Source organism: Misgurnus anguillicaudatus, chromosome 3 (genome assembly GCF_027580225.2).
Source record: "Misgurnus anguillicaudatus chromosome 3, ASM2758022v2, whole genome shotgun sequence".
Taxonomy (NCBI): Eukaryota; Metazoa; Chordata; class Actinopteri; order Cypriniformes; family Cobitidae; genus Misgurnus; species Misgurnus anguillicaudatus.
This window is the reverse complement of record NC_073339.2, coordinates 25319099-25331846: the sequence shown is the minus strand read 5'-3', so window position 1 is coordinate 25331846 and position 12748 is coordinate 25319099. Positions and strand designations below refer to the sequence as shown.

At 33.8% G+C, this 12748-nt stretch overlaps 2 long non-coding RNA genes across 2 annotated transcripts in view; one reads left to right on the top strand and one right to left on the bottom strand.

The window, feature by feature from the left end:
• The first annotated feature begins 5087 nt into the window (after window positions 1–5087).
• Window positions 5088–7311, top strand: LOC129419464 (uncharacterized). Its single transcript, XR_012360427.1, has 3 exons — window positions 5088–5471; window positions 5596–5718; window positions 5852–7311. It is a non-coding gene; the product is annotated as an uncharacterized lncRNA (long non-coding RNA).
• A 4797-nt stretch (window positions 7312–12108) lies between these two features.
• Window positions 12109–12748, bottom strand: part of LOC141361808 (uncharacterized) — a 36448-nt gene continuing 35808 nt past the window's right edge. Inside the window, exons 4-5 of the long non-coding RNA XR_012367961.1 lie at window positions 12454–12497; window positions 12109–12252 (exon numbers count right to left, since the gene is read on the bottom strand). This is a non-coding gene — a long non-coding RNA (uncharacterized lncRNA). The remainder of the gene's footprint in view (window positions 12253–12453; window positions 12498–12748) is intronic.

Sequence of the window (12748 nt, the reverse complement as noted above, 5' to 3'; positions counted from 1 at the left end):
AGGATGAAGAGGAAAACATAATTTAGGTATTTTATTTATTTATTTATTTATTTGTTTGTATGTTTGTTCTCAAAAATTGACCAGATGCTGTTCCATCAAAGTGGATAAAGGAAAAGATTTTTGATAAGTCTCACAAATTTAAGTGGGAGTTCTGTTCCATTACTGTGGCTTAAGCCCAGTTCAGATCAAAGATTCACAACAAGACAAAGCTGTTTTAAAAGTTAACAGGGGGAAGTTGCAGCAACATGAACTGGCTCATCTCAGCTCTACTCAAGCCAGCTAATGGGGTTGCTGCAACACAGCTTGTCAATTTGCCAGCTGCTGGTTTTAGAAGGTTTCAACACACAGTCAGCTTGTAACAGAGTCAACTGGTCAAGTCACTATTCAACTAAGTCAACTATTGGCTGGTTCAAGTTTTGGACGAAAGAAAGTGGGGAACAATTAGTTTATTTGTTTGAGGAACAGCTGTGTCTGTTTGCCTAAAAACGTAAAATGTACTTAACTCTTCAGGGCACCTTATGTGCACTGTGCACGAGCACAATGCATACCTATTCTGGCTCGGTTAAAGTCAACATGGACTTGTAATTGCTATATTACACTGATTTTAACTTTAGGCTCAAGCAATTTCACTGACAATGTTAATTTAAGCAAGGCTTTTTCAAGTGAGCACAGCTTTCCTTAGCTGCATTGATGGAATATCCCCATTACTGTTACATTAAATCACATTTTTGTGTAATTAATAATGCTTCACACACCTAAAACAGCTGAACTTAACCTTCTTTTCCTACCTCTTGCTTTCCCAGATAGAAACTGCACAAAGGACTGCGTTTAAGGAAATGGACTTGGCATATATCTGTGTAGTGTTAGTATGCTAACTACATTATTATCTGTATGCATCCTATATTGTTAAAATGTTCAACCTGTGTCTAGATTATCAAGCATGTTATTTAGCACGTTGATGCTCCTTAAATATGCACAAACATCTCAATATAGGTGCAAGAATCGTATGATATTATCAGATGTAATAATTGAACTGATGTTATATTTGGCTAGTGTATTCATAATTTGTGTATTTAAAGTTGCTAATGGGCATTGTTAGCCACATCACAAACTCAATGTTAAAACACTGCTTATTGTGCCTTATTGTGTTTATGTACTTGCATTGGTCAGAGATGGGCATAAATACATGGAAATGTATTTCAAATACAAATACAAAATACTGTGTCGAAAAATGTATTTAAATACAAATACAAAATACTGTGAGGAAAAATGTATTTAAATACAAATACAGTATTTTGTATTTTGAAAATACACAAAATACATGTGAAATTGGTGATTCTGTGCAAGTATCCCTATTAGGTTGAAATCTATCTGGGTCTATTTCTAAATGCCAAAAAGCATTCAAAACTACTTAGAAACTTTCATTTTATTTTACGTACCTCTTTCTTTCCCCTGCCCTGTAAAAAATAGAAAACTAGAAAAAAAACTTGGTAACACTTTACTTGAAGGGGTGTGCATAAGGCCGACATGATACATTCATAATCATAACATGACATGTGTCATGAACATGAAGAAGACTTTATGCACATTTATGACAACTGCCATTAAGTGTCATTTACTCAATTATGTAATTTTTAATGCAAAGATGACATTGTCTGAGATATCCCTGCCATGACAACCCGACACATAAACCAATACAACACAACTTGTTATAAATTATAAACAATAATTATCAAACTTAAGAAACTACCTAGCTTTGTGGGTTAACATTACATTAAACCATGATTTAAATGGCATTAAGTGTTAATACTATGTCAAATATTATTAATACTCGGTCAAATAAACATTATGAACTGAAGAATATTCATGATGCTGTTATAAAAACTATTTAACAGAGTATAACACTTAATGACATTTTAATGACAAATTATATTTGTATCACTGGTAAAAAGTGGTCAGTTATGTTGTCTTGGTTAATGTCAAGTTGTCATGGCAAGTTATGATGTATGGGTTAAAGCAACACTATGTAGTTTCCATGTAAAAATGGCTTACAGCTCCCCCATGTGGTTGAAAAGCGCAACAGTGCCTGGTATCAGACACTCTTCTGCAGGCAGGGAGAGGGGCGGGGCTGTGTATCCTACCCTCCACCGCCACTTTCAGAGTGTGCTTGTAGCAGCTAGGAGGCTGCTCAGGTTGCAGCAACAGTACAGTTTGTCCAGTTAAAAGTTGTTCTATCACTGAAATAATTTTAGAGACATTATTTAAAGGTAAAAAAACTACAGTGTGTTGCTTTAATGTCAAGTTGTCATAACAAAGACATCTCAAACAATGTCATCTTTGCAATAAAAATGACATAATTGAACAAATGACACTTAATGACAGTTGTCATAAACATCCATAAAATCTCCTTCATATTCATGACACGTGTCATGTTATGATTATAAATGTGTCATGTCAGCCTTATGAACACCCCTTCAAGTAAAGTGATGTTTTATAAAAACATCATAAAAACTTTTTCATGTGTAGTCAAAATGACCCACAACCTAATCAGTTTATATGTTAAGAAATCCATGCATTTACAAACGTCTCACGAGACAAATTATTCGGCAAACTGATTCCTCTCATTGCTGCTTTTTGATGGTTTTGAGAACAATTACTCACGAGTCGCCCTCTGTCATTTCACAGAATTATACAATGGAAAGCACGTCAAGCATAAAAGCCTTTTAGGTTTAGACAGTTTTTCAATATTTTACTATGTTCTTACCTAATGAATTAATACATGCCTATCTTTTTTCAATACTGTATGTGCACTTAATCTTTGCACAGCATGTCATGAATGTGTTAGCATTTAGCCTAGTCCCATTTTTTTTCCTTAGGATCCAAACAGGGATAAATTTAGAAGCCACCAAACACTTCCATGTTTTCCCTATTTTAAAGACTGTTACATAGTTACACAAGTAAGTATGGTGGCACAAAATAAAACGTGATTTTTAAGTGAATAAAAAATGAGAACTATATTGTATGGCGGAAGAGCACTTAGTTTGCAGCACTTCAACCTCTGGCGCAGTAACATCATTACTCCTGTGAAGTAACATCATTACTCCTGTGAAGATGTTACTGCGCACTGAGGTCAAAATGCTGCAAACTATATTGAAAAAAGATAGTTATGTATTAATTTGTCTAAGTTGAGGTAAGAACATAGTGAAATATAAAAAAATTGTGGTTTTCCTTTAAGTCAAAAGTGTAGACCTATTTGTCAGCGTTCCACACTCTGTCTCAGTCGTGCAATGTGCAAGTGCAACTGTAGCATGCAACTGTCTGCCAACGTGCAAGTGTGAATTTTAATTTCCTTTTGAGAAAGTTATAACACAAATCACATCACACCCAATAATTCAATCGCCTTTGCTTTATTTCCCACTCCAACATTTCAATTATTGCCCACTAAAAGCTGCACAGATATATTTGCTTACCTGAACTCTGTTGTCTGGTCTGAACTAGTTGATGCATGAAAACAGCACCCTGACTGGTTCAAAGTATTTTGAGTATTTTAAAAATACAAAAATACTCATCTTAAATGTATTTAAATACAAATTACATTTCATTTTTTTCAAAGGCTTTAAAATACAAAATACAAAATACTATTTTGTATTTCAAATACGTATTTTAAATACATGTATTTGAAATACTGCCCATCCCTGGCATTGGTGCAGTAATATTGATGTAATGCAGTAAGGTCATTGGTGTGTTTTACAATGGCTTTGAACAGAGCTCAAGCAATCAGAATAATCATTGATAATAAAGTAAAAGTTTTAAACGGGTAAGTTGATATGAAACATTGTAAGCACATTCATCAGGATGACTTTGCTGACCTTGTGACCTTTATTACCACATTTAGGCCAAAATGTGAAAACTCTACTTGATTGAGTGTATTATAGGATATAACTGTTGTGCACCATTGAAGATAAACATCATAAATTCTTTCTTATGGATAATTTGTTGGCAATGTGTCTGTCACCATCAGATCTGTTCTTATGAGCACATTGTACATTAAACACTATAGTATGCAAAAAAAAAATACACTACATTTGTATTTTATGATTATACTTATATTGTGTATTACCCCTTGTGAAAAATTAGCGTACTTAAGTGTATTGAAAGCATACTTTTTGTGTGCTTAAAATAATAAAAGTATACTTTTTGAGAAGTGCACTTGCTGATAATATAATATAATATAAATTAAAGACCACTTAAGCATACTTAAATGGAATACACTTTAATGACACTATTTATTAACACACTTAAGTGCACTTTTTACAATTGCACTTTGTAATAATATGTATTTAATTTTAACTTATAGTATGTACACTTTCATCATAATATTTATAAACACACTTAAGTGCACTTTTAAAAAATGCACTTTTTAATAATGTCTAATTAAGCTTAACTTAAAGAAAGTACACTTTCATCATAATATTTATAAACACACTTAAGTGCACTTTTAAAAAAATGCACTTTTTAATAATGTCTAATTAAGCTTAACTTAAAGAAAGTACACTTTCATCATAATATTTATAAACACACTTAAGTGCACTTTTAAAAATGCACTTTGTAATAATATCTAATTAATTTGAACTTATAGAAAGTAAATTTTATTATAATATTTATAAACACACTTAAGTGCACTTTTAAAAATGCACTTTGTAATCATATCTAATTAATTTGAACTTATAGTAAGTACACTTTCATCATAATATTTCACTAACACACTTAAGGACACTTTTTAAAAATGCACTTTGTATAAATATCTAATTAATTTTAACTTATAGTAACTACACTTTCATCATAATATTTATAAACACACTTAAGTGCACTTTTAAAAATGCACTTTTTAATACTGTCTAATTAAGCTTAACTTAAAGAAAGTACACTTTCAACATAAACACACTTAAGTGCACTTTTAAAAATGCACTTTTTAATACTGTCTAATTAAGCTTACCTTATAGTAAGTACACTTTCATCACAATATTTCTTAACATACTTAAGTACACTTTTTAAAAATGTACTTTGTCTAATTTAGTTTTACTTAAATGTAACCCTGGTTAAATAATTAAATATTATTATTTTAAAAGTGTGCTTAAATATAATAGAGACTATTCATACATCTACATTTATTTTATAAATGAGGAAATACATGTGAATAATTCAATCTGAATTATAAATCTGAAATGAGTAAACCAATCGGAGTGTTTAATTGTAAGCTCCGCCCCTTTTTTGCTTTCGGATCGCGTCTCAGTTCAGAGGAGAGATGCAAAGCGACAGAGACACTCTATCTAACGCGAGAGTGTTTAATTTGATTAAATATGACTCCTAAGTTCATATAAACTGAAGAAATCAGAATTTAACTTGCATATATTCAATGGTACAGCGTGGTTGTGTGGATTGAGCACTTTTTGAGCTTTCATTTTGACCTGGTGAGTTTGTTAATTACCAATGTTATAATTACCCATAAAAACGAATGTCAACACTTTAAATGTCATATCATTTTATTTGTTTAATCCATACGAGACAAAATGGTGTTATATTGTGATGTTATAGGGGTTGGATTGTTCATTGCAGTGTGATTATGTAAAACCACATGGTGTGTTGTGTTCGCTGACGCCATTTTGGTTGCACGTGCCTGTGAAAGACAAAAAGAGAGAGAAACACGTGAATAGACAGGTATTTGTCTAAATTGTCATTTTATTATGACAACTGTATGTATTTTATTTGTTTCCTGTATTATGTACAATTGTTAATCATCATTGATACACAATATTGAATGTTTTTTCCTTTCGTATGAACATTCCTTGAGCTGGATTTTCCTAATTGATGGCGAGCCTCCCATTTCGACCTGATTGGATCACGAATCTAGAGGAAAGGACAGTTTTCTATTTTAAATATTTTTCTTCAGACAAGTAAGAGGATACATTTCAGAAACTGTTTCCTTATTTTGTTTTTTTACTTTATTGAACTGAAACATTTCAGAAGCACAATTCTGATAATTTAAGACTGATCAATACTCCAATTGATAAGAACTTTGAACTTGAATACTGATTTCAGTGTGTTACATATATAATTTGTACCATCCTTGTACATTGATTGTGACTGTGATTTCTGTAAATGAGAAGTAATTTAGAGGGTGCACCCATAGTATATATTGTATTTTCATTGTTGTTTACCATTTTTTGTGATTAAGGAAAGATAAAGAAAAAGAGGTTTCTCAATACTCAAAGTAAAATAATTTATTAATCAACTTACCTTCTGTCTCTGCTTGTTGCTCACTATCACTGCTCCTCCTTCCTACCGTGCACCCTTCTGATCTTATTATTATGCCTGGTCCATAAGTGAGTTAATACCCGCTACATAAAGAAAGTACACTTTCATGGCAATATTTCTAAACACATTTAATAAATGATCATTAGACTGATGTGACCTACCAAAGACTTGTTACATTAAAGTTCATGCAGTTCTTTTTTAGTCGTCTGTTAAAATGTTAAAAAATAATAACTTTGAGTTTATTTTTTTCTAAGGGATGTAATTATTCAATATTGATAGGGGTTTGATTCCAATTTAACAATATTAAAATGATTTTTTTTTTGTTTGGACATATACAACTCATAATTAATTTATTAAATGTACTTTTGCAAAACAAAAAATCTGATTCATAATTTGACTACCAAACTGTTTTATTGTCAGTGTAAGCATTGTGGTTTTTGTTTGGTTGCAATGCATTAAACTGAAATGAATACATATTTAATTAACTAGATTTGTTTTTCAGTATTTTGAGAAGTACATAACCATATTTCACATACAATAGAAGTAGTTAAAGTACATACTGTAGAAAGATGCATTGAAATCACTTCACTGCACTGAAATCACAGTTCAACTGATTGAATTTAATTTTATATATTTGGCAAACTTGTATTTGAAACATTACATTTAATGAGTAATTAAATGTACTGTTAATATACATTAACTTATTTTTAATTTCACATTAATTGCTTGACAGTAGATTGAACAGTGCACTTTAAGTACATTGTAAAAACACTAGAAGCAATTATGAAAGTAGATATAAAGTTGTAATAAAGTACCAATTAAGTTGTTCCAAAAAAATCACTCTTAATGGCAACTTATTACATTTTATTTCAACTTAATATATCATGTATTTGAAATTAATTGCATTTAATGCGCATTCGGTGCGCTGAAACCATTGCATTCAATTCACACTTAAGAGTATTGTTAACAGACATTAAATTGCATTTTAAATCACATTAATTGCATGTTATTATATTGTGTAGTGCACTTTAAAGGGATACTTCACCGATTTAGCATTCAGCTTTGTATCTGTAGAAACCCGGCAGTATTACTGAATGACCATGTTTCCCTCCCTCATTTCCCCCTGAGAGGAGAGATATCTGCATTTTGGTTCTGCAAAAAAGTCCTCCGATGATGTAATATGACGATTTTTGCATCATCGGAGGACTTTTTTGCAGAACCAAAATGCAGATATCTCTCCTCTCAGGGGGAAATGATGGAGGGAAACATGGTAATTCAGTAATACTGCCGGGTTTCTACAGATACAAAGCTGAATGCTAAATCGGTGAAGTATCCCTTTAAGTATATTGTAAAAACACTAGAAGCAATTATGAAAGTGGTACTTTATTACAACTTTATGTCCAATTAAGTTGTTCCAAAAAATCACTCTTAATGGCAACTTATTACATTTTATTTCAACTTAATATATGATATATGTGAAATTAATTATACTTAATGTGCATTCAGTGTGCCGAAAAGATGGCATTTAATTCACACTTAAGTGTATATACTTAAAGTGTATTATTTATGTAATAAGTACACTTTATAAAAGTACACTTAAGCACACTTTTTTTTCACAAGGGACTACATTTGATAGATAACTTTATTCCCTGTTCTGCTGGTGGTTTTCAAGTGAACTTCACAGTCTAGTGTTATTAAATTCAGCCTTATGGCTTGATTGACAAATTTGCATTTCATGTATTTCCACTGCTTTTATTGTGAAAGACAAAAAATAAAGTGTTTCTAAACATGAGCATATTATGTTTTTACTTGTTCATACATTTTTAGTAAAAACAAAATGTGATTATGCATATTTATATGGGGTTTCTTGGTTAATTTGACAACAGACTGCATTATATAATAAATGCATTACTTTAAAGCAGGGGTGGGCATTCCTGGTCCTGGAGGGCTACTGTCCTGCAAAGTTTAGCGCCAACCTTAATGAAACCTTTGATTGCAGCCTTTGATTAGGGTTTTCAGGTGTGTTTGATTAAGGTTGGAGCTAAACTTTGCAGGACAGTAGCCCTCCAGGACCAGGAATGCCCACCCCTGCTTTAAAAGCATTGGTCTCCAACAAGGTTGCCCTGTGAATTGTCTGCCAAAGCACACTCTACTAATAGCCTTAATTTAATTTTATTTATTAAACTGGACTATTTATTTATTACATATTTTTATATTAGCTTGGCTTCTTTTATGTATGTTAACATTTTAAACAATTATAAAACATCAACAAGTAAAACAAAATAAAAATCATCAAGTAAAACAAAAAAGTTTTTAGTAGACTATTTTTAAAAAAAAAGTGGCCCTGCAGAATTGTTTTATCCATTGTGGTAGCCCTTGCTCACAAAAAGGTTGGAGTACCATGCTTTAAGGCAGGGGTCAACAATCCTGCTCCCGATGGGTCGGTGTCTCTGCAGAGTTTAGCCCCAACCCTAATCAAACACACCTGAAGGGCTGGAGCTAAACTCTGCAGAGACACCAGCCCTCCAGGAGCAAGATTGGTGACCCTTCCTTTAAGGCATATATTTTACTTATCTTCAAACCGCTTGCTTTTGCTTATATTTGATGATGTAATGATTTTGTATTAGTATTTATACATTAACTGCAGGTATTTTGGCATTTTTAGGGAAATGAGTGATGTGGTGGTTAGTGGTTAGACCTTGGAGTGTTCTAGCAGTGGTAGAGCTCAAACTAGATCAGTAGGACCCACAGCTCTGCATATTTTGTATATTTTCCTTAACTGACACACCCAGAACCCAGATCTGTTCATGGATCTCTCCCTTAATGAGCTGATGATCTAAATCAGATAAGGGAGACATGCAAAATGTGCAGAGCAGTGGATCACCTGGGAACAGTTCAGATCATCAGCTCATAAAGGGAGAGATCCATAAACAGAAATTGGTTTGTCAGTTAAGGTAGACCTAGAAATTGTGCAGAGCTGTGGGTCCCCTGGGACAAGATTGAAAACCACTGGTTAAGGCAGACAACATAGATCTTGGATGTTATTATCCAAATAAGGTAATAATTCAGGCCATGTCAAACAGTTTCTTTTCAAAGGGTTCTGTGAAGCTATGCATGCAAAGTCATGTCTAAGAAAGTATGAGAATTAAACCTTTGTCACATGACTAAACATATTGAAGAACTCAAACTAATTTGGGCACTATTTCTACATAAAATAACTAAATAAAAATGAAGCTTTGTGTTTATTTGTGTATATAATAGGTCTTCGAAGTGCTCTCTGAAACTAGGCCAGGGACAGCTTGAATCAGTGAAATGAGGAAAAAAAAACATTTTATCATAGAGCTATACCAAATGCATCCTTGGAAAGGTCTTGACCTGGGGAGTAACATATGTGAGTGTAAAGATTCTACATGGCTCATGCTTTCTAAATTCTGACCCTTGAACCTTAACATTTTACCATTGTTGAAAGCTTATAATCCAGCAACAAGAATGTCTACAGATGTGAGACCAATAGTTATACACAGTTCTGGACCTCACTTATCACATGAGTATAGTCACTACTGGGCACCATCCGAAAGTGCAGTACAAATAGCCCATAAGCAATTTTCACCCATTTAACAATTAGACTTTTAAAATCTGACAACACTAATATTTTCCCCACCCCTTAAAACCCCTAGGAGTACCATCAGTTTTATATTACCACCTTCTAATTATGGTGAATATACCAATGTATTTAAAGACTACAATTCCCAGCAGAGACACGCCCTTGAACTTTTTACTAAGCATGCAAATCGGTGTCCATATTTGAAGTTCTTCAGACTTGAATTAGGGTTAGGGTTATAAAATGTATTTATACTATGTGTTTCAATAATCTACTACAGCTAAAACATACATTATACTATATAGCGAGGACGTCAGTTTATTGGTGATATTGTAGAGCGTTCAGCCGTCTCCCATGTGCTTATAAACTACAACATCCAGAGTAACGCGCCATAGAGCTTCGTACAAAGCAGCCATAATACTTGTAGTTCTTCCGGTTTTCAGAGCGTGAATATGGTTATACAGATTTACTATTTATATATATCAACGATATTTTACTTTAAACAGCCGAAACATAAATTATTATTTTGTATTTACATGTTCAGGTTGAAAAACACGGCAGTATGTAAGTTCATTCGGGGTAGTTTAGCTAGTAGCCTACTGTAGAACTGAATTCAAGGTCAATGTCGGCGGGTGTTACTGTACACTTCAAATAGCGATCTTATATTAAACAGTAGCACAACAATAAATACTTTCAAAAGGTGCAATGTCTACTCTCCAGACAAAGACTTTCAGTTCACAAAGTTGTTAACTAGTGACAAAAACGGTTTAATGCTAGTATATAACAGTGATCCAGATAAGTAGCCTATATTTATAATTAAGTATTATCTCTAATTAGCATTTCAAAACCATCCACTTAAAACAACCTAAGGCAAAGTTATTTCTTTGGTCTACTTTTTCATAACCCCGTCATATTGTGTTTGGAATTGATATGATGTATGGAATCAAAAAGGATTATCTTTTGCAATATTTGTTGTTCTTCACAAAGATACAGGTAAAAGAGACCAAACGCTTATTTATTGCTTAATTATTCACTAGAAGCTTAAAGAGTGATTAAACAAATGCATTATCGAGATGCACAACAAATTTAAATGATGCAGCCTTTGGCAAATTGACCACATGTAGGTGCAGAGAAATGCATGATATATAAAGGAATCCGTGGAGTCTAAACACTGGTGGTGGTGGTGATGATGATGATGAAGAGGTGAATAGCAATGCTCAAGCTCCTGATGAACACGCACTGGAAGGATACCTAGGAGCTTAAAGCAATGAGGACTGTCTGCAGATGGAAATGGGGTGAAAGAGAGTTGCGTCGCTTTACCCTGAAATGACAACTGACTACAGCAGATAGTAACATAAGATGAGAGTAAGATATGATTGGTTTAGGACAGTGGTTCTCAACTCCAGTCCTCGGGACCCACTGCTCTGCACATTTTGGATGTCTCTCATATCTGACACACTCAGTTCATTTCATGGAATTTATCCTAACGAGCTGATGATCTGAATCAGGTGTGTTAAATAAGGGAGACATGCACAATATGCAGAGCAGTGGGTCCCGAGGACTGGAGTTGAGAACCACTGGTTTAGGAAGTAACAACATAGAATAGCATAGTGCAGGACTATTCAAATCTTACCCTGGAGGGCCGGAGCACTGCAGATTTTAGCTCCAACCCTGATCAAACACACCTGAACAAGCTAATCAAGGTCTTCATGATCACTAGACAATCAGAGGTGGGTAAGTTTGATTAGGGTTGGAGCTACACTATGCAGTGCCCCGGCCCTCCAGGGTAAGATTTGAATAGCCCTGGCATAGTGCAATGTATAATCATGAAATAAAACACGTTCCTGAAGATCTTTCTGTTTTAGCCTTTTCTTTGAGCATTTTGAGATTAAACTCCATTCGTAGTTGGTAGCACTGGTGCCGCACAGCAAGAAGGTCCCCGGTTTGAGCCCAGACTAGGTCAGGTGGCCTTTCTGTGTGGAGTTTACATGTTCTCCCTGTGTCAGCATGAATTTACTCCGGTTTCCTTCCAAAGGCCAAAAACATGTTAGTTAGGCAAATTGGAAATGTCAAATTGTCCCTCTCACCATGAAAATAGCCATAGATGCTGGAATAGCGTAAATAATAATAAAGAAACTCCATGCATCACATTTCTTGAACATTTCCAACTTTTTACCACTACAGAAGGAAAATATGACTTCAAATGCAGCACAGAAAAATTTAATAAATAGTCAGAAACCAAAATGGAATTTTAGTGTAATACAATTTTTATTTAATTATTTTAATTAATTTGGAGAGAATCCTTTGGCTGCCAGGGATGGGTCCAAATCTCATCACTAAAACAGAAGAAAGTGTGGAGCACAAATTATAACATGTCTTTTATAAATATAAGTTTCCTTTTTTGTCATTTGTGAAACAGTTCAGATAAGAAAATTATTGTAGCCAAATAAAAAAACAAACAAAGTTAAAGTGAATAAATAAATAAATAAATAATGCATGCATTAATTGATAAAGCAAGCAAACAGAAGATTACATACCATACTGGACAGGGCTCCCATTCCACCAAAATGTCTGCTTTGCCCTATTACAGAGATGGGGACTCGAGTTTGAGACTCGGACTCGAGTGCGACTTAAGTCGCACACACAGTGACTTCAGACTCGACTTGAGACTCGACCCTCAAAGACTTCAGACTCGACTCGGACTCAAAATTATTTACAAAATTAACATATGGCCGTGTGGCTGAGTGGTTAGCGAGACTTGCTTGTAACCCAGAGATTGGTGGTTCGAGACCCACGGCCGGCAGGAAATGACTGATGCGTTCGGTGTTACAA